General features: G+C 34.1%; 1 non-coding gene and 1 pseudogene across 1 annotated transcript; one reads left to right on the forward strand and one right to left on the reverse strand.

Annotated features, from left to right (window-relative positions):
* LOC133682913 (glucan endo-1,3-beta-D-glucosidase-like) overlaps window positions 1-23,062 on the forward strand; it is a 61,639-nt pseudogene that overhangs the window by 14,985 nt on the left and 23,592 nt on the right.
* Window positions 5,765-5,871, reverse strand: LOC133684364 (small nucleolar RNA R71). Its single transcript, XR_009837873.1, has one exon. It is a non-coding gene; the product is annotated as a small nucleolar RNA R71 (small nucleolar RNA).

Here is a 23,062-nt window from a genome sequence, read left to right on the forward strand (position 1 = left end):
ATGTGTTGGCTTCCGGAGCTGCTTGCACTTGAATTGTATTGCCTTTTGGGATTTTGTTGTTGTTGAGATGAAAACTTACCTTTCTCCTGAAAACTAAGAGCATATGTGAATTTTGCAAGAGTATCTTTAAAATCTGTCATGCTTTGAGCAAGTTGAGTGTTGATTGTCTCTTGCTTTTCAATGAATGCATGCAATGTTTCCTTAAGATTTCTTCTAGGAGGGGGAACATAAGGAGGTGCATATCCATGAGAATTTTGGAAATTATGGTGTGCTTGAAATGGTGGTTGTGAAGTTTGTGCATTATTGTTACCACTTTTCCAACTGAAATTTGAGTGATTTCTCCAACCAGGGTTATATGTTTATGAGTATGGATTCTGATTTGGCCATTGGATATTGTTTAAAGCATTGGCTTGTTCATGGAGACATTCCTTGAAAGAAGGCAAAGTTGGACAATCATTGGTTTCATGTTCATTCGTTTCATAGATTTGACACACAATGTCTTGAACAGATTTTAATTGACCTCTCTTTTTAAATTCAAGTGCCTTGACTTTTCTAGCTAAAGATGCAAACTTGGCTTGGAGGTCATGATCTTCCCTAAGGTTGTACATTCCTCCAATAGATGTATGAGGTTGAGTTTTACCTCGTGCCTCATAAGTGCTTGTAGTGTCCCAATTTTGAGCATTTTCAACTAACAAGTATAGGTACTCCATTACTTCATCAAGGTCTTTTATCTTTAAACGTTCTATTGCACATCAATTCCACCATTTGCCTATCTTTAGGTGTTAACCTTCATAAAAGTGTGAGATCAATCTCCATGTTTCAAAACCATGATGAGGACATGTATTAAGCAAGTCTTTATACCTATCCCAACACTGGTAAAATGTTTCTCTTAGCTTTTGAGTAAATGTGGTGATTTGTCTTTTGAAAGAGTTTGTTCTGTGAGAAGGGAAAAACTTCTTTAAAAATTGTTGTTGCATTTCATCCCAAGCATGAATGGATCCTGACCTCAGATTTTGTAGCCATGTTTTATGTAAACCCCGGGGAAAAATAAAGGTTTCTTGGATTGCAAACTAACTACATGAGAAATAAAAGTGAAGAAATTCATGCATATGGTTAAATAAAAACGGGAATTCAGAAATTTTTGGATATAAGTTTCTGGACGAAATATTTCGAGACATTATAAATCAACCCAAAAATGTTGAGGGTTGGATTAAATTATAAAAAATAAACTAAACTAAAAGTTGTGGGGTGAAATTATAAGAAATGAAAAGAGGTATAACTTAATTATAAGAAGAAAAAAAAAGAAAGATGTAGGGGCCTAAATGCAAATAAGAAAAATTATAGGGCATAAATACTCCTATCCTCATCAAAATTTACAGAAATCATAAGAAAGAAAAGAGAGAGTTTTTGTATTCATTCTTGCAAAATCAAGAGAGAAACACCAAAATTTCAAGAAAACCATCAAAGATTAAGGGTTTATAGATGGAATAAACACTTGTGGGCAAGGGATTAACAAGGAAATTGAACAAGAAGAGAAGATGGAGGGCTGGCTATCATTAGTTAAGAAAGGAGGGAGTTGAAAAAATCTTCAGCTGGTTGAAGATCAAAACCTTAATTTGTACCGAGTAAGGTGTTCTAAACATGATCTTATAAGTCATTTCAAATTCGATAATGAATTGATGCCTTGATGTAAATTATAGATTACGGTTCTTAGACATGAATTGGGGGAAAAATATTTCTTGTTAAAATTAAGTTAATTTATGTGCGGTATGTGATTGGGGACGTGAAACCATGATAATTTACCCAGAAAATGTAGTTTGTGAAAGTTATGTGTGAAGGGGAGGGGGTGACGAGTCTGGACAAACTCGTCTCCTTACTTTCAGTAAGATTTTGGATTGGAGGATGAGGGAATTAGAACTAGGTTCTTCTTAATTCATATAACTTGTAGCTTCATGTCTTAGCTTTTCAACGAGACTAATCTTGCTTGAATCAGAGTTCTATAACTCCAGATATAGTTAAAAATTTGAGGAGATGTCAGACAGTAACAGTTCAAAAACAAGACAGTAACAGTCCAAGTGTTTGTTGATGAGCAATTTTTGACTATCTTAGAGGCAGAACTGTGTTCTTTTTAATCCATAGAACTTGTAGCCTCATGTCTTAGCTTTCCAACGAGACTAATCTCGCTTGAATTGGAGTTCTATAACTCTAGATATAATTAAAAATCTAAGGAGAGGTCAGATAGTAACAGTTCAAAAACAAGACAATAATAGTTGGACAGTAACAGTCCAAGTATTTATTGATGAGCAATTTTGACTATCTTAGAGGCAGAACTAGGTTCTTCTTAATCATTTAATTTGTAGCCTCATGTCTTAGCTTTCCAACGAGACTAATCTCGCTTGAATCGGAGTTCTATAACTCTAGATATAGTAAAAAAATCTGAGGAGAGGACATACAGTAACAATTAAAAAATGAGACAGTAACAGTTGGACAGTAACAGTCCAAGTGTTTGTTGATGAGCAATTTTGACTATCTTAGAGGCAGAACTAGGTTCTTCTTAATTCATATAACTCCAGATATAGTAAAAAAATCTGAGGAGAGGACAGACAATAATAGTTCAAAAACAAGACAGTAACAATTGGACAATAACAATCCAAATATAAAGAAAGGAATGATAACTGGGATTGAACAAAGATTAACAATATTAATGGGTGAAATGAGAAAAACATAAAATATTAAGAAATAACTGAAAGAAAGACTTATTGGTTGTTGATATGGTTATTATAAAACATTTCCTTAAGTGAGGAAAATTTATGAGATAAACCTGTGATTTGCAAGAGGGACCAAAGGCGTGGTGCAACAGCAGCAGCAGGAGGGCACGAGTAGAGATTCTATTGCAGGTAGGTGATCCGCACCTATACTTTCTAGTTAAATTCTATAACTTAATATGTTATTGATGTGAGATGTGAATTACCGAACGATGGATATTAGAAGAAAGGAGGAAGAGTTTGCGTAATGATGCCGATATTTTAGATAGTATTCTGAATGTATGTGTATTCAAGGTGAGTTATGTGAATTGCCAAGTGATAAAATTATCATTGATAAGGAAATATGAGAAGTGTGATTTGGGGCGTGAACTAGCATACATTTAGTATATGTTGGGACCCCGGGTAAAGGGATCGCCATGTTTGGACTAACATACATTTAGTGTATGTTAAGATCTCGGGTAAGGGGATCAAGATATATTGACTAGTATACATTTAGTGTATGTTAGGATCCCAAATAAGGGGATCAATCATGTATTGGCTAGCATACATTTAGTGTATGTTAGGATCTCGAGTAAGGGGATCAAGATGTATTGACTAGCATGCATATAGTGCATGTTAAGATCTCGGGTAAGGGGATCACCATGTATTGACTAGCATACATTTAGAGTATGTTAGGATCCCGGGTAAGGGGATCACCTTGCATCGACTCCTACGGGGTGATGATGATAACAGTGAAATTGGTATCGGTAATGTGTTAAGCGAAAATAATCATGGGTGGTTTTATGAGATCTTGAATGGAGGTTGATAATGGAAGAGGAAGTGGTTTTTAGTAGTTGAAGGAGAAAAGGTCCCCAACGAAAACCAAAAGGGAGAAGTGAATAAAATATGAATGCATGTTTGCCTTTTTAAATTGTTGGATATTTGTATTGCTATATTATTGTGATATTCATATTTCAATAATATGTATTTTGTTTTTAGGATCATCGCATGCATGACAGGAGTAGATTCTAGCTTAGGTTCACTTTTTGTAATTTAGATTCTAGGGAGTGTACCCTTATATTTGGTAATATTACAACTTTTATTTAACTCAATTTGTATAATTGATGTTTAAACTTGAATAGATGAATTTAATTTTGTAGTTTGTATAACTATATTCCATGTATGCTTGTTTATATCTTTATCCATCCATAATGATAATTGTTGTATAATGTATATCATAAACATTGTGGTTGATATGAATGATGATGTTTGTGGGATTGAGACGCAGGATGATTGAGTTAAATTGAGTTAGGAGATGTGGTATATTAAAAGTGTAAATAGGTCGTATGTCGAGAACTTGGGACCTCCCGGTATAGGGGAGACTCTGTCGAAATTTCAGTAGACCTTAATACAAATACCATGAATAGACATATATATAAAATTAGTCACTTTGTTTATCAATTAACATGAGATCATTGCTTTATCCTGGATATGGGGATGTTACATTTTAGCTTTATCTTTTAATGAAAAAGGAAAAAGCTTTAATCTGAAGGTGTTCATGCTACAATTTAAGTCATTATAGGTGTTACAAACCTCCTCAAATTCCCTTAAATGCAAGTATGGATTTTCTAGATCTAAGCCATGAAAAGAAGGTAAAAGTTGAATAATGTCTGGCTTAAAATTGAAGTGAGATGCATCAGGAGGGAAAACTATACATGAGGGTGCACTTGTTCTTGTGGGATTCATGTGGTTTCTAAGTGTTCTAACACGATTATTCTCATTATGAAGCGACTGATTATCTTCTTCGGCCATATTTTCTTAAAATGATAAGGATTTCCTAAAAAGTCTACAACATTTTCTAAGTTTATATTATACTTATTCTTACACCATTAATGTAACCTTTTCACCTTGACATAATAAACTTAGCTGAACATTATGAATAAGGGAAACATAAATAAATAAGAGGAGAACATGATTATATAAGTATAGTAAAGGAAATGAAAGGCATAAACAAGAGATTAATGAAAGCAAAACTTAAGCATTACAAAAATATAAAACGAGAGAGCAAGAACATAAACTTGATCTTAAAATCAAGATGCCTAAATGCATGGCAAATGCCTCCTTTTATAGGCCAAAATTTGAAACTATTGATTTGATGACTAATTGTTGAGTGGGTGGCCACCTCTTGACTTGGTAACAATCCTTATCTTCTTGTCTGTAGAAAACATCATTGCTAACATTAGAATTTGAATAGATAGACTTCAAGAAAGTTCTGGGAAATTGTCTCGGCTTTCCAACTAAAAAAGAATCGGTGCATTTGGACTTCTAGAACTCGAGATATGGGCTGAATACTAAATAGTGTGTGGGCTGCAGAACATATTCCGACTTCTCTTTTGTTGCTATAATTTGAACTTGAAAACAGTCGTTTTGAATCTTGCACTCCTCATGAAAGTTTTAGGCCTATGTCTTATTTCCATCCATATAAACCATACCTAAATCCAAGTTCTACAGCTCCAGTTATGATCCAATAACCGAATGGTGTTCCAGTTTAGACTGAACTAACATCTCTTTCCTAAGTTTAGCCCTCTCTTTGTCTTCTCAATTTCAGTAGTTAAACTCATCAATCAATCATTTGATTTATGTGATAGGCCTACATTTAAGATGAACATTTACCATAAATTAAAGGTATCTTATATTATTAGACATGTTATTATAAAACATGCTCTAGTTAAGGAGTTATTGATACTTCAAGTGCAAAATGATGATATAAAATCTTGATAAAAATGCACTTTTAAGTACTAATCAATCCTCATACTCATCTCAAGGAGTTTCATATGGTTTTCATTGGCATGAAACCAAATGGAGTTGACAAAGAACTGGTTAAGTTGAAATCTTTCCCTTTCTCTTTAAAAGAGGCAGCAAAGACATGTCTTTTCTCTATTCTCCTAGGTTCCATTGGAACTTGGAATGCCATGAAGAAGATCTTCCTTGAGAAGTATTTCCCAGCATCTTGAGTTGCCAACATAAGGAAAGAAATATGTGGGATTTGGCAATATCATGGTGAGACACTCTCCGAGTATTGGGAAAGATTTGAGCAATTGTGCTTTCAATGCCCTCATCATCAAATACCCGATCAGCTGCTCGTTCAATATTTCTATGAAGGATTGATGCCTACTGACCGTAGTATCATTGATGCTGTAAGTGGAGGGGCATTAGTAGATTAGACAACCGAGGCTGCATGCTAATTGATCTCAAACATGGCAACCAACTCGAAATAATTCGGCACCCGTGAAGACTTCTCAAACAAACGAGTAAATGAGATGAAAGTTTGTAGCATATGTTCCTTACAAGGACATAGCTCTTATATGTGCCCAACAATGCAAGAAGATTACATTGAATAGGTTCATGTAGTTGCTAGAGGATTCAACGGACAACCTCAACATAAATATGATCCCTTTTCCAATACATACAACCCCAGATGGAGAGATCATCCAAACTTACGATATGGGAACCTGCCTCAATAAGGTAATCAAGGTCGACAGTTCCATCCCCAACAGAATTATCAAATGAGACAACACCCTCATTCCAAAACTCCAATTCCAATGTTATAGGGTCGTCATCTAGTGATGATCTTCGTGAGATGATGAAAACTGTCGCACCCTCGCAAGAGCTTGACGTCGCGATGACCTTTCCCGTGGCGGGGAATTGATTTTGGGGTCTTTGTTTTTGTGAAAAAAGAGAGTCGTCACCTAGTATTATGGTCACTAGGAACCCTAATTGGTCTTCAAAGCTCTAAGGCAAGGGAATGGTTGCATAAAGGGAAGGTTTTAGCACCCCTAATATGTCTTACCTAAGGTAAGCTGCTTGGTGTTTGGTTTATAATTGCTATGGTATTAATTTTTCTAATCCCATCAGTTTTCCTAAGATAAGTTTGCTATGATGAACAAACTTGGGTTCAAAGTCTAAAAGAAAGAACCCTTAGCCAATATGAATCATACATTTAGATATGTCTATAGAGTGCCAAGGAGAATCAATGCAGATCTCTTGAAATCTGTGTTTGATTTGAACCAAATTTACAACCTATGAATTAAGAAACACCTAAGATAGAAATCTAAGGAGATTCAATGTGCTTAAAAGGTCATTTTTCCCTTAGTATTTCAAGTGTTCGCAACTCGTAAATCGCAAGGAAGAGAAACAAAATAACTAAGTTAGAAATCTAAGGAAATTCAAGGTGTTTTAAAAGCCCTTTTTTGCATTAGTATTTCATACTTTTATGGTTCGTAAACCGTGGAGTCAAAAATTGAAATGTCCTCAATTATAATCAAGGCTTCTTTCAAGGATGTGTGATGACTTATTATTTCTCGAAAAATATTTTGGATATTAAGCAATTGGGTTTTTTTATCCAAACATTAAAAGTGAATAATAACAGGTTATTCCCAATAATATTTTGGATATGAATCCCTTTGGGATTTCTTTATCCAAATATAAATGGTGAATAAAGTAGCATTCTCCAAAATTAAGATTTTATATTTTTTGAAATATTGGTCAACACCCTTTAAAGTTTTACAAACATGTTGTAAAATCCAGAATGTAAGAAAATAATTTTTTTTGTTTAAGAAATCCATGCTAAAACACATTTTCTTTTAAACTTTGAATATTTGTTTTTTTTTTTAAAGAGGAAATTCAAAATATGTCAAGGCATTGGCCGTATGAATGAAAACATTTTTTTATATATATGTATATTTGCCACATTGCATCAAAAATCGGGTATTCTAAATACGAGATTTGTTTTTTTTTTCACAATATAAAAATCAAAAACCACAAAATAAATACAGGAGAAAACGAACGATATTACTTGTATTTTTTTAGGGGGGCTGGGTCCAGCTCATCCCATATGGCTGGGCTGAACCCAGCAAGCCTAGCCGGGTCACTAGCCCAAACTAGTGACCTAGTTAGGCACAAAGGCATGCGTGAGTTTCCTCACACGTGCCTTGGCTGGTTATTGTTAAAGTGAATTATAATTCACTTGAACAGTAACAATGCAACTAAGAATACATGCCAAAGTTGGGAATAACAGACCTATAGGCAAAAACAAAGGAGCTGCAGCGATGTTGAAGGCGTGATGGTTGATCTATCCGTGTTCGTCTTTTTCAGCCTTTTTCCCTCTGTTCTCTGTTTGCGTCTGTCTGTTGTGTTTAGCTCTGCGTCTACATCCCACTCTCTCTACCGGTTTTATCTTCTCTCCCTCTCCTCTGTTCTGCTTTCCCCGTCTCACAATAATGCAAGGATGAAGGAAAAAAACTCCTTTTGTTCTCTGCGTTTTTTTCCTCTCCTTTCCCTTTCTCTTCTTTCTTTTGTTTCTCTACTTTTTTCCATCTCTTCCTTCATCTCCTGCAGGTCTCACTAGTTTTGACAGACGAAAGTTTATGTCAATGTTTAGCAGCAGAGCTTCCTCTCTATGTGTTGTAGATCTCCAACGTTTCTTCTCCTCCTCTCCTCTTTTTTTTTCGCTTTTCTCTTCTCTCCTTCTAGGTCAGTAGAGGAGGTTTATATAGCCTAAAATGCAGCTCTATTTAGAAAAAACAATCTGGGGACACAATCGCGGGTGGCTTGCAATCGAATAAAGCAATTTAGGAAGCAAAATATTCTGATTGATTATGTGATCTCGATAATTATTCTCCACGTGTAGAATCCCATCCATTAAATGATGGTGTGGCTCTCCTCTGTATTCTTCCACAACTGGCATAGGTGTTCAAAACCGTTGCCTTTGGACCAAATATGAAACAAGCTGGCAAGGCTTGTAGGGTTTATTGCGTGCAAAACCTTGGTTTGTTCTGCATGCAATGTAATCAATTTTAGGTTCCTTCTAATTTCAATTTTCAATTAAATCTCTAATTTTAACACTTTTCAATTCAATCCTTGATCCAAAAAAAATCCTCCAAATCAACTCGTAATCCCTCGAATCAGACTTGCGGGCTAGAATCCTTCTCGCGACAGGATTCCTTGTTTTCACACTAGATATTCAAACGGGGATATCTTGGACTTCTGATATCAAAATCAAGCGATTCAAAAAACCAAATTCATTTACACGTACGATTCTATAACTTTCATGAAGGATTCAAAGTGAGATAAATTTGTTTTGAAGACCATAATCTAGCTGCAATCTACTTGGTCAAAAGGATCTCCTGATCTAATTCGGAAACTAACAATGTCGAGCATCCCAATCTAAATGAGAGTCTGACATAAGAACAGTGAGCCCTAAGACCCAATAAAGGTGTAGTTCAATTCTTTAACATGTCATGAATGACAGAATATAGCTGAGATGGTCAAATATTGCACAAAACCAAGTCAGAATCAAAGTCTAAGTTGGAACAAAGTTTGTATTACAAACAGAATTGTGACTGCAGCATAATCAGCTTTTTTAGTAGAAATTTTGAAGGATTTATCCAAACTTAAAGACCAAATAAAGAAGCAACAAGTTAAGCATCACGAAGACTCCTAATTAATCTAAGAACCCTGACGATTTCGGCGATGAAGGGGAAGGATAAAGAGAGCAGAAAACAGCTGAAATAGGGTTCGTAAAAACATTTCTTTCTTCTCTGCTTTTGTCAATCTTCAAGCAACCATAAGCTAAACTCCTGCATTCGATTCAAAAGAGGTACACGCCATCTCCAGCATGTGGGGCCTAAAAATGAGTAGCAACAAAAACTTTGGCTTCTAACAATGTGACCTTGCAAGAAAATGTCATATCTTTTCAACAGGAAACAAGGTCAAGTATTCACAACTTAGAGAAGCAAATGGAGCAAATAGCTTCAAGTGTAGGGAAATTGGAAGCACAAATGAATGGAAAATTGCCCTCCAAGCACTGAATCCAAAAGAGAATGTTAGTGCGATCATGCCGCAAAGTGGGAAAGAAATTAAAAGGCAAAGGTCGAAACAAATTGAGATAAAGGAAGAAGAAGAGATAGAAACCGAATTGAGTAAAAAAAAAAACACCCTCCTCCTCCACAAACTGAAACAACGACCAACACTCTAAAGGTAACTCCTCACTCAATGAATTCCACCCGTTCCTGTGAGTTCTTCTAGGTCAAAGAAAGAGGACAAAGAAAAAGAGATTTTAGAGGTTTTCAAGAAATTAGAACTCAACATTCCTTTGCTTGATGTTATCAAGCAAATTTCCAAGTATGCCAAATTCTTAAAGGAGTTGTGTACTACCAAGAGTGCTTTCAAACTAAAAGGTCATGAAATGGTAGGTATGGATGAAGTTGTATCTGCTATTGTTCAAAAGAATATGCCTTTGAAGCAAAAATACCCCGGTGCGTTTACTATCCCATGTGTTATTGGTAATGCTAGTTTTAAAAGGGCTTTATCTGATTTAGGTGCATCCATTAGCGTTATGCCTAAACATGTTTATGATTCTCTTAGTCTAGAGCCTTTGAATAAAACTAGTATTGTAATACAACTTACAGATCGTAGTTTTGTTTACCCACTTGGTGTGATAATGGATGTCCTAGTCAAGATTGATAGTTTAGTCATTCCATGCAACTTTTATATTCTTGATATGGAACATGATTCTTACGATTCATTAAACAACACTCCTATATTGTTTGGGAGACCATTCTTGAAAACTTCCAATACAAAGATTGATTGTGGTAAGGATACTTTGTCTATGGAGGTAGGAGATGAAAAAATTGAATTTAATTTTTATGATGCAATGAGATATCCTTATAGCAATGTTTACTAAATCATATGTTATGATCAAGTTGATAAGTGTGCGCAACAAGTTTGTGATTTTGATTGTAAGGATGGATTAAGCATAGCTTTGAACTATGGCTATGATTTTACCAAGATAGAAGAGATGGAGAGGCATATATGTTTTCCCCAAAACATGCACAAATCAGTATTGGCTTTGTAAGCTTTGCAAACCGTTCCCTATGGTAATGTCTTTGTTCATTTAGTACTTTTACATAACAAGCTTCTGCCATCTATTTTACAGGCTCTTGAGTTAGAATTGAAACCTTTGCCCAATAATTTGAAGTATGTATTCATTGGCGACAACAATACACTTCCCTTTATCATAGCAAAAGATTTGACAAGTGCGCAAGAGGAAAAACTTGTTAAGTTGTTGTAATCATAAGATGACCATTAGATGGACTTTAGCCGACATCAAGGGCATTAGTCCCTCCATGCGTATGCATCACATATTATTGGAGGACAATGTGAAATCAACAAGGGAAATGTAAAGGAGGTTGAATCCGCCTATGATAGAGGCAGTGAAAGTTGAGATTTTGAAACTATTCGATGCAGGAGTCATTTACCCCATCACGAATAGTAAATGGGTGGCGCTTATCCATGTGGTGCCCAAAAAAACCGGGATCACGTTGGTAAAGAACAAAAATGATTAACTCATTCCTACTTGCATCTCGAGTGGATGGAGAATGTGTGTTGATTATAGAAAGCTTAATCTCTCTACACGCAAAGATCATTTCCCAATACCATTTATGGACAAATGCTTGAACGTCTGGTAGGTAAGTCTTTTTATTGCTTTCTTGATGGATATAGTGGATATAATCAGATTGTTATTAATCTTGAAGATCAAGAAAAGACTACATTTACATGTCCATTTGGTACATATGAATGTAGGAGAATGCCATTTGGTCTCTCTAATGCACCTGCAACTTTTTAAAGATGCATGATGAGTATTTTTCTGACTATATTGAAAGAATAATTAAGGTTTTCATAGATGATTTCATGGTGTATGGTGATTCTTTTGATAAGTGTTTAGAAAATTTATCTTTGGTCTTGAAAAGATGCATTGAAACTAGCCTTGTCTTGAACTATGAAAAATGTTATTTTATGGTAAAACAAGGAATAGTTCTTGGGCATAATGTATCTTCACGTGGATTAGAGGTTGATAAAGCTAAAATAGATGTTATTTCATCATTGTCTTACCCCTCATGCGTGAGGGAAGTTCATTCTTTTCTGGGCCATGTAGATTTTTATTGACGCTTTATCAAAGATTTCTCGAAGATTACAGCACCCTTGTGCACACTATTAGCCAAAGAAGTGGATTTTGTATTTGATTAAGCATGTAAGGATGCCCATGATGAACTTAAGAGGCGTGTCACATCTGCCCCTATCATCCAACCACCAAACTGGGATGAGCCTTTCGAGATAATGTGTGATGCGAGTGACTATGCAGTTGGGACTATACTTGGGTAAAGAATTGATAAGAATTTGCTTGTTATAGCCTATGTTTCCCGCATGTTGGATGGAGCACAATGCAATTACCATACAACCGAAGATGAACTGTTTGTACTGGTGTTTGCTCTAGAAAAATTAAGGTCATATTTACTTGGTACAAAAGTCATTGTTTTTACTAACTATGCAGCTTTGAGGTATCTTTTGAAGAAAAAACCAAGATTGATTAGGTGTATCTTGCTTTTACAAGAATTTGATCTTGAGATCAAAGACAAAAAAGGTGTCGAAAACCAAGTGGCTGATCACTTGAGCCAACTAAGGACCAATGATATACAAATCAAAACAATAAGAGAGACATTCCCCAATGAGCAGTTGTATGTATTACATTCCTCTACAAGACCATGGGATGCTGATTTGGTGAACTATTTAGTCACCAAAGAATTCCCTTCAGGTTTGTCTACATCTTAAAAAAACAACTTATAAGCTGATGCTAAATATTATTTTTGGGATACCTCCTATCTATGGAAATTTTATGTGGATCAAGTAGTTAGAAGATGTGCACCACAAGATGAATTTCATTCCATTCTCACTTTTTGTCATTCTCATTCTTGTGGTGGGCATTTTGGAGCAAAAAGAATGGCCTATAAGGTACTTGAAAGTGGTTTTTATTGGCCTTCTATTTTTAAGGATGCATATTATTTTTGCAAATCATGTGAAAAATGTCAAAGAACAGGTAATATCAATCATAAGAATCAAATGCCTTTAACAAATATTCTTGTAAGTGAAATTTTTTATGTTTGGGGTATTAATTTTATGGGTCCATTTCCTTCTTCTTTTAGCAATCTTTATATCCTTCTTGTTGTTGATTATGTTTCCAACTGGATTGAGGCGAAAGCCACACGAACTAATGATGCTAAGGTTGTTTTAAATTTTATCAGGACTCACATATTTGACAGGTTTGGAATCCCTAAATCTATCATTAGTGATCGTGGCACTCATTTTTGTAATCGTTCAATAGAAGCATTGTTACGCAAATATCATGTGACTCATCGGACTTCCACAGCATACCATCCTCAAACGAGTGGCCAAGTTGAAATTTCAAATTGAGAAATCAAATCCATTTTGGAGAAGATAGTGCAACCTAACCTACGAGATTGGAGTCTACGACTTGGTGATGTATTTTGGGCTTATCGGACTGCTTACAAATCACCTATAGGGATGTCACCTTATAGATGATTTACGGGAAAACATGTCATCTACCGATGAAGATTGAACACAAAGCTTTTTAGGCCATTAAAAAATGTAACATGGATTATGATGCTGCTGAAATTGCAAGAAAGTTGCAATTGCAAGAGTTGGAAGAGATTCAAAATGATGCTTATGAGAATGCAAGGATTTCATATTGGAGACAAAGTCTTCCTTTATCATTCATGTTTGAAACTTTTTCCTAGAAAGTTGCGCTCTCGTTGGATTGGACCCTTTGTTGTTTCTAATGTTTTTTCTTATGGTGCACCTGAAATTACAAGTTTAGAAACAAACAAAGTACTCAAGGTCAATAGGCATCGCTTGAAACCTTTCTATAAAGGTTGGACAACAAAAATCACTGCTTCTATGGAGTTAGGTGAACCTATCTATGAAGCATGAGCATGCGATGTGTCGAGCCAATGACATAGAACAAAAGCACTTACTAGGAGGCAACCCAACACAAAAAAAAAATTAGATTTGCTTTCTTTTTCCTTTATCTTTTATTTTTTTTTCATTTTACTTTATTTTTATCATTCTCTTATATTCCTTTTCTTTTATTTCAACACTAAGGACAATATTGTGTTTAAAGTGTGGGGGTATTGAGAGAATTTTGATTTTTTTTGTTGCGTAAAAAAGAAACATTTATGTTTGATCTTTTTGAACTCCTATTGGTTTATGAGAATTAGAGTATTATTTATGAGAATTAATTGAGATAGATGAAGATATAAATCGAATGAATGACTGTGCATGCAAGTTTTAATGTTTAATTGGTTTAGGGATTGACTTTGAAAATATGTCATGTTGACTTTATAGTGTTATACCAATGCAAGCTTTTGAGCCTTCAACATTATATTCTTTGATTGTGCATTCTTTCAATGATATGTATCTCTAGAACTTGCTTCATATTTTGTTGAGATTACATTCGCATTACATATATACATCAAGATGATAAAGGCATTAGGAATTTTAATCACTTTAGCCAAAAAGTCAACTTAAAGCATATTATCCTTAGTGAGCCCCTTTGAGTTTGTTTATCTATTCTTTGCTTTATCCATGTATAAGCTTTAACTTTTTATATGTTTTCCTCTTTTCCCCTGGCTAAGGATTACTAGAGCATATACTTGTGATATCTTATAGAATTATGGTTGGAAATTATGTGAAAAGAAAGAAGAAGTGATGCTTAATGAAAACATGGGCAAAGTTGCAAAAGGTAAAAACAAGAAAAAAAACAAAAGAAAAAGAAAATAAAAGAAAAAAGTGTTCCTTTATGTTCTTAAGATTTTATGTTGAAAGAGCTTGAAATCGAAAGAAGTTAAACATTGGTGATTAAAGATGGAAAATTTATGTGCTTTGATGGAATATCTTATTTGAAATATTATTTTTCAGAATGCTTTACTTTCTTTGGTTTGAACCTTTTCTTTTACTCTCTTTTACCTCATCTTAACCTTAGCCCCATTACAACCAGAAAGTAAGACCTTTTAATTCATGCATTGCTTGTAATATGTTAGTAATGGAGATGAGATTGAAGAGCAAACTTATGGTAGAACATATTCATTGATTGAATTTGAGAGATTTAAACACATAAGCCCTAAACATGTGAGTGTTGGAGTGTATATCAATGATAGGACCTATCACTTTGGCATGACATAGATTTCATTTAAATCCAGAAGATTAATTGAGTTTTGAAGTTTGCATGTAAATAAATTCATGAAAATTTATACTCTTTATCCTTCTTGATTGTATTCTTGTATATCAATGAGAGGACCTTTAGAGCGTGAGTTCTAGAGGTTGAAATGAAGTGATTCCACTGGCATTAAAAAACTAACATCTATACTTTTCTGTAAATCTAAGGAAAGAAAATAAAATAAGAAAGAGCATGGAAATCGCAGCCTTCAAAGTAAAATCTCGCAATCTGCTATTATTGACCTTTGATCATTCCAACATGAATATCTTGAGCTATAGAAGTCCAATTGATGCAAACTCAATTTTTTTGGATCTCAGACTCAAAGACATATTAACGCTCCAAATTTCAACAAAACACAATGTCATACGAAGGAGATATAATTTTTCAAAAATGATAACTAAATTCTGCCAGCAAACAGGTTTCGAGAAGAAACGAGTTCAAATTACATTCAGAGACATCTAAACCGACATCCAAGTTTTTATTTCAACAATTTAGCTCCTCTAAGTTAAAGTGACACAACCAAAAGATTGATATCTTCTCCCAAGTGCAGGCGTGTCGAAGTAATAAATAACCTGGCAAGACCGGGGTCGAACCACAGGAAGGTTAACTATATAAATTATAAATAATAATAATAATAAGTTGAAGAGAGCTTTGAGATGTGATATCGATATAAGGATTAAACAATGATAAAAATAATTGTCAAGGTTAGAGGATCCACTAATGGTATTTCAAACAAGTATAGTATAAACTCTTATTACTCAACTATTAAAGTGTCAAGTATTTGTTGTACCAAGGGTTATACAACATAAATCTAGATTAACAATTTAACAAGCAAAGTATTAAGAGTGAATAAGATAAAAAATACAAAACATGTTAGTATCAAACATTAAAGTCCATGTTGAGTTTACACTATACTTATTCTTACACCATTAGTGTAACCTTTTCACCTTGACATAATAAACTTAGCTAAACATAATGAAGAAGAGAAACATAAATAAACAAGATAAGAACATAAATAAGATATAAGTGAACTAAACGAAAGGAAATGAAAAGCATAAACAAGATATTAATATAAATAAAACTTAAGCATTACAAAAATATAAAGAGAGAAAGAAAATGTATGATCTTGATCTGAAAACCAAGATGCCTAACTGCATGGCAAATGCCTCCTTTTATAGGCCAAAAATTGAAACTATTGATTTCATGACTAATTGTCGAGTGGGTGGTCATATCTTGACTTGGTGACAATCTTTATCTTCTTGTCTGAACAAAACATCATTGCTAATGTCAAAATTTGAACAGACTTTCCTCATGCAAGTTCTAGGAAATTGTCTCAGCTTTCCAACAAAAAACAATTTTGGTGCATTTGGACTTCTAGAACTCGAGATATAGGTTGAACACTGAATAGTGTGTGAGTTGTAGGATAGATTCTAACTTCTCCGTTGTTGCTAAGATTTGGACTTCGAAACAACAGAATTGAGTCTTGCACTCCCTATGAATGTTTTAGGCCGATGTCTTAGCTTTCTAGCCATATAAACTAAATTAAAATCCAAGATCTACAGCTCTAGATATGACCCAATGACTGAACAGTGTTTCAGTTTGGACTAAACCAACATCTCTTTTCTAAGCTTCACCCTCTCTTTGTCTTCTCAATTTCAGTAGTGAACTCATCAATCAATCCTTTGATTTATGTGATAGGCCTGCATTTAAGATGAACATTTACTATAAATTAAAGGTATCTTATAGTATTAGACTTGTTATTATAAAACATGCTTTAGTTAAGGAGTTATTGATACTTCAAGTGCAAAATGATGATATAAAACCTTGATAAAAATGCACTTTTAAGTACTAATCACAAAGCTTGAAGATTTCATGGAAGGCTATTTCTTTTTTTTAGAAAAATAGTTATTGAAGTACTTAAATGTAAATTGTCTACTTAAAAGAGGATTATTTTGTAAAATAGAGACTAGGGTTTCCTAGGATATAAAAAGAATGAGAGAAGAGAAGGGAGGCAGCCAGTCAAAAAGAGAAAAATGCCCCCTTCCTCTAAAAAAATTGAAATCATGCATTCCTCCTTTTTTTTATTAGGTATTCAACAAGCATCCAAGGTTACACTCTTTTTCTTGGTTGTAGGACACGGAAATGCATGAAAATAATTGTTTATATGTTAGACATGCAAACCGGAATTCTGGACAATGTTGTTAGCTAACTTGTGACCAAAAATTTTTTAACAAACATATTAGTTCATTTATATAAATTTTTTATTTCCACTCTCTGTTGACACTAAACATTTAACTAATATACATCCACTTAGACACTTTATTGTGTAAAATAAAAGAATATACTTATTTGAATAAAAATAAAGTTCAAATACCCAATTTTAAAAATCAATAAGTTCAAACATTTAAAATCTTACTATTCCTTAGATTATTCCCATGGTAGAATAATAAAATCCAAAATGGGTGTCATATTAGGGTCACTCGAGGGAGGCATTCATATCATTTCCCCTGCATTGAAGCGATTTTTAGTTCATGTCACCATGTGTAAATGTTCGAAGCATCATGATCCACACTTTCAAGTTCACTAGAATATTCCCCGTGCTTCACAACAGGTTTGATCAATTTTTTTAAAATATAAAAAAATTATTAAAGAATGAAATTTTTTTTAATAGTATTATTAAACCTGATCAAGTGGGTTAATTTTCAAATAGGCAACAACACAGTTTTCGTTGTCGATTTCTGAATCGGCAACGACAGTTTTTGTTGCTGATTTTTGAATTGGCAACGACTTAACTTCTTTAACGGTTTCTGAGTCAACAGTGGTTGTGTGCATTGACAAAGCCATGTGTTTTGTAAAACCTAACAAAAAAATTTATATGTTAGACCGGCCTATTTTAAGGAAAATTGGTGAGGGAGCAATCGGCCTATCCTAGGAGGGGATTATGGAGGATATAACCATCCTTATGATAAGTCAATAAGGGGATACAGACCAAGGATAACCGGCATCCAAACATCCCCTCTCATTTAAGAGGGATATAAATACATGAGGGAAGAGAAGGTAACCCTTTCTCTTCCCCAAAACAAATCCTTGATTGTTGTGTGAGGAGAGAGTTAGAAGAAAGGAGAGGAAACCATGAAAGGCAAGTGAGCTAGAAGGGCAACTGCTGCAACAGAGAGGGAAGAGAAGAAAAACCAAAAGTAGAGAGGAAGAAGAAGAAGAAGAACTATATAAGAAACCTGCCTAGGACAACCCAAAATCATGAGGTAAGGAAAGAACATCACCTCATTACTTACCTCTTGGAATTTCGGGATAGAAAAGAGAAGGAAACCACAAAGGTTTGGCTAGGGTTCTTACACTTATTACTTGAGAGGACTAGATAGAAAGATTAAGGAGAATGGGGGCTGGATGAAGGGACCTATTCCAGAAACATTGACAAAAAAGAAATGGATGAACATGATGAACAAAACTTAGACTAAGGGTCAACCAAGGGAAAAAAATGGACAAGGATGAAATGAAATGATAAAAACTAAAATTTATGACCTTGTTTAACTCATGGAAACATGCATGAGCTAAGGTAAAAATTCATGTTCATGATAATGAATGGATTTAGCATGCATGAGTGAAGAGTTCTGTGAAAATAAAAAGGAAGAATGTTAATGCCTTGATTTTTTGCGTAGGTAATGGATGAATTTGTTTAATTTGAAATCAAATGGTTAAATGTATCATCATGTCATGTTGTTGGGAAAATGTTTGTGTTAGACTTGATAAAATGAATAAGAAAGATTGAATAAAATGGGACAACTATATTTCGGCCATGAAGAGTAAAAGCATAATTGACTCAAAAGTCGCTGACGATTACTGAATCAGTTTTCAATGCCGATTATGGTGCCAACAGCGAATCAATTTTTGTTGCCAAATTGTGGTGCCAGCAATGAAACCTTTTTCATTACCGAATGGTGGCGTCATTAGCTAGCCAGTTTCGCTGACAATTCTGGGTTCCAACGAATCAATTCACTGGCGAATCTATGTCACTAGCGAACCAGTTTCCGCTAACTAATTTATGCAGTAGATTTACGTATTTGAATTGGTCTGGTGACTAAAATGATTGCATTGTGTGATTGTGTAATATGTGGAACACTAGAATGTGAACATGTGGATTCTTGAAATATGTATGGTGATGAGTCACGTGATTTCAAAATGCAGATGAGCTGATTTGTGACCATTGATGTGTTAGATGGTGCGATCGGGTGGGGACACCCCACTTGAGGAACAGGTAGGTGGTTTCCACCTTTTTCTTGTATAATGTTATTGTTCTGAAATGATTTACTTGTGGATGATATATTATTGCATTGTGGTGAATGTTAAACTGGCTATGAAATGTTGATCTAGTTCTTGATGAATTTTGAAACGATGATGAAATGTTGATTGAATTATTGATGAATGTTGAAACGACGATGAAATGTTTGATTGAATTCTTAATGAATGTTGAAACAATTATAAAATGTTGCTTGAGCTGGTGATTAGCTTCACCTAACAACATCCAAGATGGATGGTCGGGTTGTGATGATGATTAGCTTCAGCTAATGGCATCCTAGATGGATGGCCGGATCACGTTAATGATTAGCTTCGGCTAATGACATCCTAGACGGATGCCCGGGTCATGTACATGATTAGCTTTGGCTAATGGCATCCTAGATGGATGACTGGGTTGTGTTCATGATTAGCTTTGGCTAACGGCATCCTAGATGGATGACCGAATTACGTTGATGATTAGCTTTGGCTAATGGCATTCTAGTTGGATGACCGAGTTAATTATGACGACTGGCTTCGGTTAATGGTATCCAAAGGAGATGATGGGTTAGATTTTATGATCAGGTGTAAACCCCCGTAAATAAAAATAATAATAATAAGAACAAAAAAAAACTAGAAGATATGTAAACCCCGGTCAAAACACATATTTTGACAAATTAATGATAAATGTGGTAATATTGAATTTATTGAGTATAAATTAAGGGGAAATGTCATGAGGATCTAAGTAAATAAATTAATGCATGAAATTCAGATTTTAGCATAAAAGACACTGATTGTCTAGTTTTACAGTATCGATGATACATCTTAATCCGACTGTTGGATCGGGCTGAAATTTTATAAGGAATCTCCAGACATATTGTTTTATATTAGGTTCAAATTTCGTGTCAATTGGAGTTTGAAAAGGATTTACGAGAGTACTGAAAATCGGGTAAATTGAAGAAGATGACACAAGGGGCATTAATAAGGGCATTAATAAGGGTACTGAAAATCGCTTAGGACATGAGAATAGAAGTTCATTAACCATGGTAGGTGTTATACACTTAAGGAATGCAATATTATATATATATATATATATATGATGTATTGTGAATTAATTAATGAATTGTAATTGATATAAATTGAGAATCATGTCCTGCGCACATGGAGGATGTCAAAGAAATTATGACTAATAATGTAAATATGTTGTATTAAGGTTTCGTGCTGTTGCTGGCATGATAAGAATTTTGTGATAATTATAATTGTGTAATAAAATGCCAATAATAGTGATAGATAATGAAATTTAGCCTTAATTATAGTGGTCAAATGAGATTAGGTTGATGAATTAAATAGAATGATGTATGTATGGTATTCACATTATTTGAAGATGGATCGGATAGAATATTATGAAAATGATGGCAGGTTCCATGATAATGAGAGATTTTACTGAAAATATAAAGAAACATTGGAATGTGTCGAAATGGGCACAAGAAATATGTAAGTGAAATATATTTATAAGCTAAAATTGGACCGAAATCATGACGAGTTTGACAATTTATATGGAAAAGCCATAATGGGTATAATAGATGTTAGGATTGAAATTGATATAAAGAGATAGAGTAAGAGGGAGAGAAATCACATGATAGATATTATAATGAATTAAATGTGCTCGTGAGGTGAAACAAGATAGAAAATGAAAATGTTGAATGATTCTATGAAGGATGAATAGAGACGTAATAATGGAAGGATAAATGAGAATTTCAAGGAACTATGATTGCATATCGTTAAATATATGTTTAATTACATGTGCATGTATTGTGTGATTTTCCTTTTATGCTATATTTATTATATACATTATGAAATTGCAGGTCATTCAGATTCACGCCAGGAGTAGCGTTTTAGGTCCTCTAGTCTCCTTTTGCATGATTGAATAAGAAAATGAACATTAATGTATTTTGTCTTTAAGGAACTAAATGACTTAATATGTAATAGTACTCCTTTTACATTATGTGTCGGGACATAAAAATGTATTATTCTGTATTTGTAATCTTAGTTTGTTTACTTGCAATTATTATGAATTATGTGTGTTAATGGGAAAGAAATGAGCATGCGAAATGTGAGGCATGTACCATGAATGATGTGTTGTTGAGGTTCTACATGATTATGATATGATTGAGAAATGAGTATAACTGTACAGGATGATTGTCGATAACTTGGGACCTCCAGGTATAAAGGAAACTCTACCAAAGTTTCAGTGGAAATTTCGGCAAGTCTCAGATAAGTTCGGTGGATGAAAAAAAAATACCCATTTTTTTAAAGTTAAGTCTCAAAGTTCTTTTATGAATGTACTAAATTACAGGGTGTTACATTAGGTCTTAAGTGTTATGTTGAATATTTTCCATTCGACACTTTTATAAGGACATGTAATGAAAATTATAATGGAACACGGATGTGGATGTGCGAACATGTAAATACGATGCTATGAATATATTTATGTGATATTCTCTTTTATGAGGATGTTGTGTTGTGAAATCATATGAGGATTGAATTAAAGAATGTACTAGATTTGTAAAATTGTTGTTCGGCACTTGTGTGTAAACTCGTGTTGATAACGAGACTAGAACATAAATGAAATTGTATGAGTATTTCAATACGATGTAATGTAAATGTATGAATATGAGAATATAATATTATAGGCATGTATATTGAGTAACCATTTTATAGGAATGTTGATTTACAAAAACTATATCTGTATGATGTCATGATAAGGAAGGGAACCTAACTATTTTATGGAATGCCATTATAAGAAGAATCGATAACTTAATGAAAAAAAAAATTCCACCGATTTTAGCTTTGAAAAAGTCGAGTCATTACAACAGATGCCATAGCATAATATTCTGCTGCGGTTGAAGATTGAGAAACAATAGATTGTTTCTTGCTCTTCCAAGAAATAAAAGAATCACCTAGAAAGATACAAAAATCGGTAACAGACTTATGTTCTGGGGGATCACTGTCATGATCAGCATCAAAGTATGCAAGCAGCTGCAAGGAAGAGGTGGATGAGAGTAAAAGACTTTGAAAGACCGTACCACGAAGATGTCGCAAAATACGAAGAATAGTTGCCCAGTGAACTGTAGTAGGAGAAGCAATAAACTGACTAACAACATGAACAACATATGCAATATATGGACAAGTAATAGTGAGATATAACAAGCTCACAACAATAGTACAATATAAAGTAGGATTTGTCAAAGGTAGACCAACAAAAGAAGAATACCTTACGTTAATCTCAATGAGAGTATCTATAGTCTTTTTATCAGTAAGTCTAGTCCGCTTAAGAATATCTGCAACATATTTCGACTGAGAAAGAAGGTAACCTCTAGGTGAGTAAGCTACTTCAATACCCAGGAAATATCGAAGATAACCTAAATCCTTCATTTCAAAGTTTAGCCAATTTTGTCTTTAAAATTGAAATACCATCAATGTCATCACCAGTAATAATCATATCTATGACTTGCATTAATGCACTTAATAAAAAGGACAGAATCATAACTACTGGAAATAAATCCAAGAGACAAGATCACAACAGAAAATTTCTCAAACCAAGCATGAGGTGCTTATTTGAGACCATATAACGCTTTCTTGAGCATAGAAACATACCCAAAGTCATGTGAAACACTAGGAGGGGTGCCATATAAACATTTTCTTGAAGATCTCCATTCAAGAAGGCCCTTTTAACATCAAGTTGAGAGATATGTCATTGACAAACTGAAGCTATAATAATAAGATTATGAATAGTAGATATTTTTGCAAATGGGGAAAATGTCTTCTCATAATCCATACCATATTGTTGAGAATATCATTTTGCAACTAACCTAGCTTTGTATCACTCAATAGACCC

Source organism: Populus nigra, chromosome 2 (assembly GCF_951802175.1).
Source record: "Populus nigra chromosome 2, ddPopNigr1.1, whole genome shotgun sequence".
In the NCBI taxonomy this organism is placed as follows: Eukaryota; Viridiplantae; Streptophyta; class Magnoliopsida; order Malpighiales; family Salicaceae; genus Populus; species Populus nigra.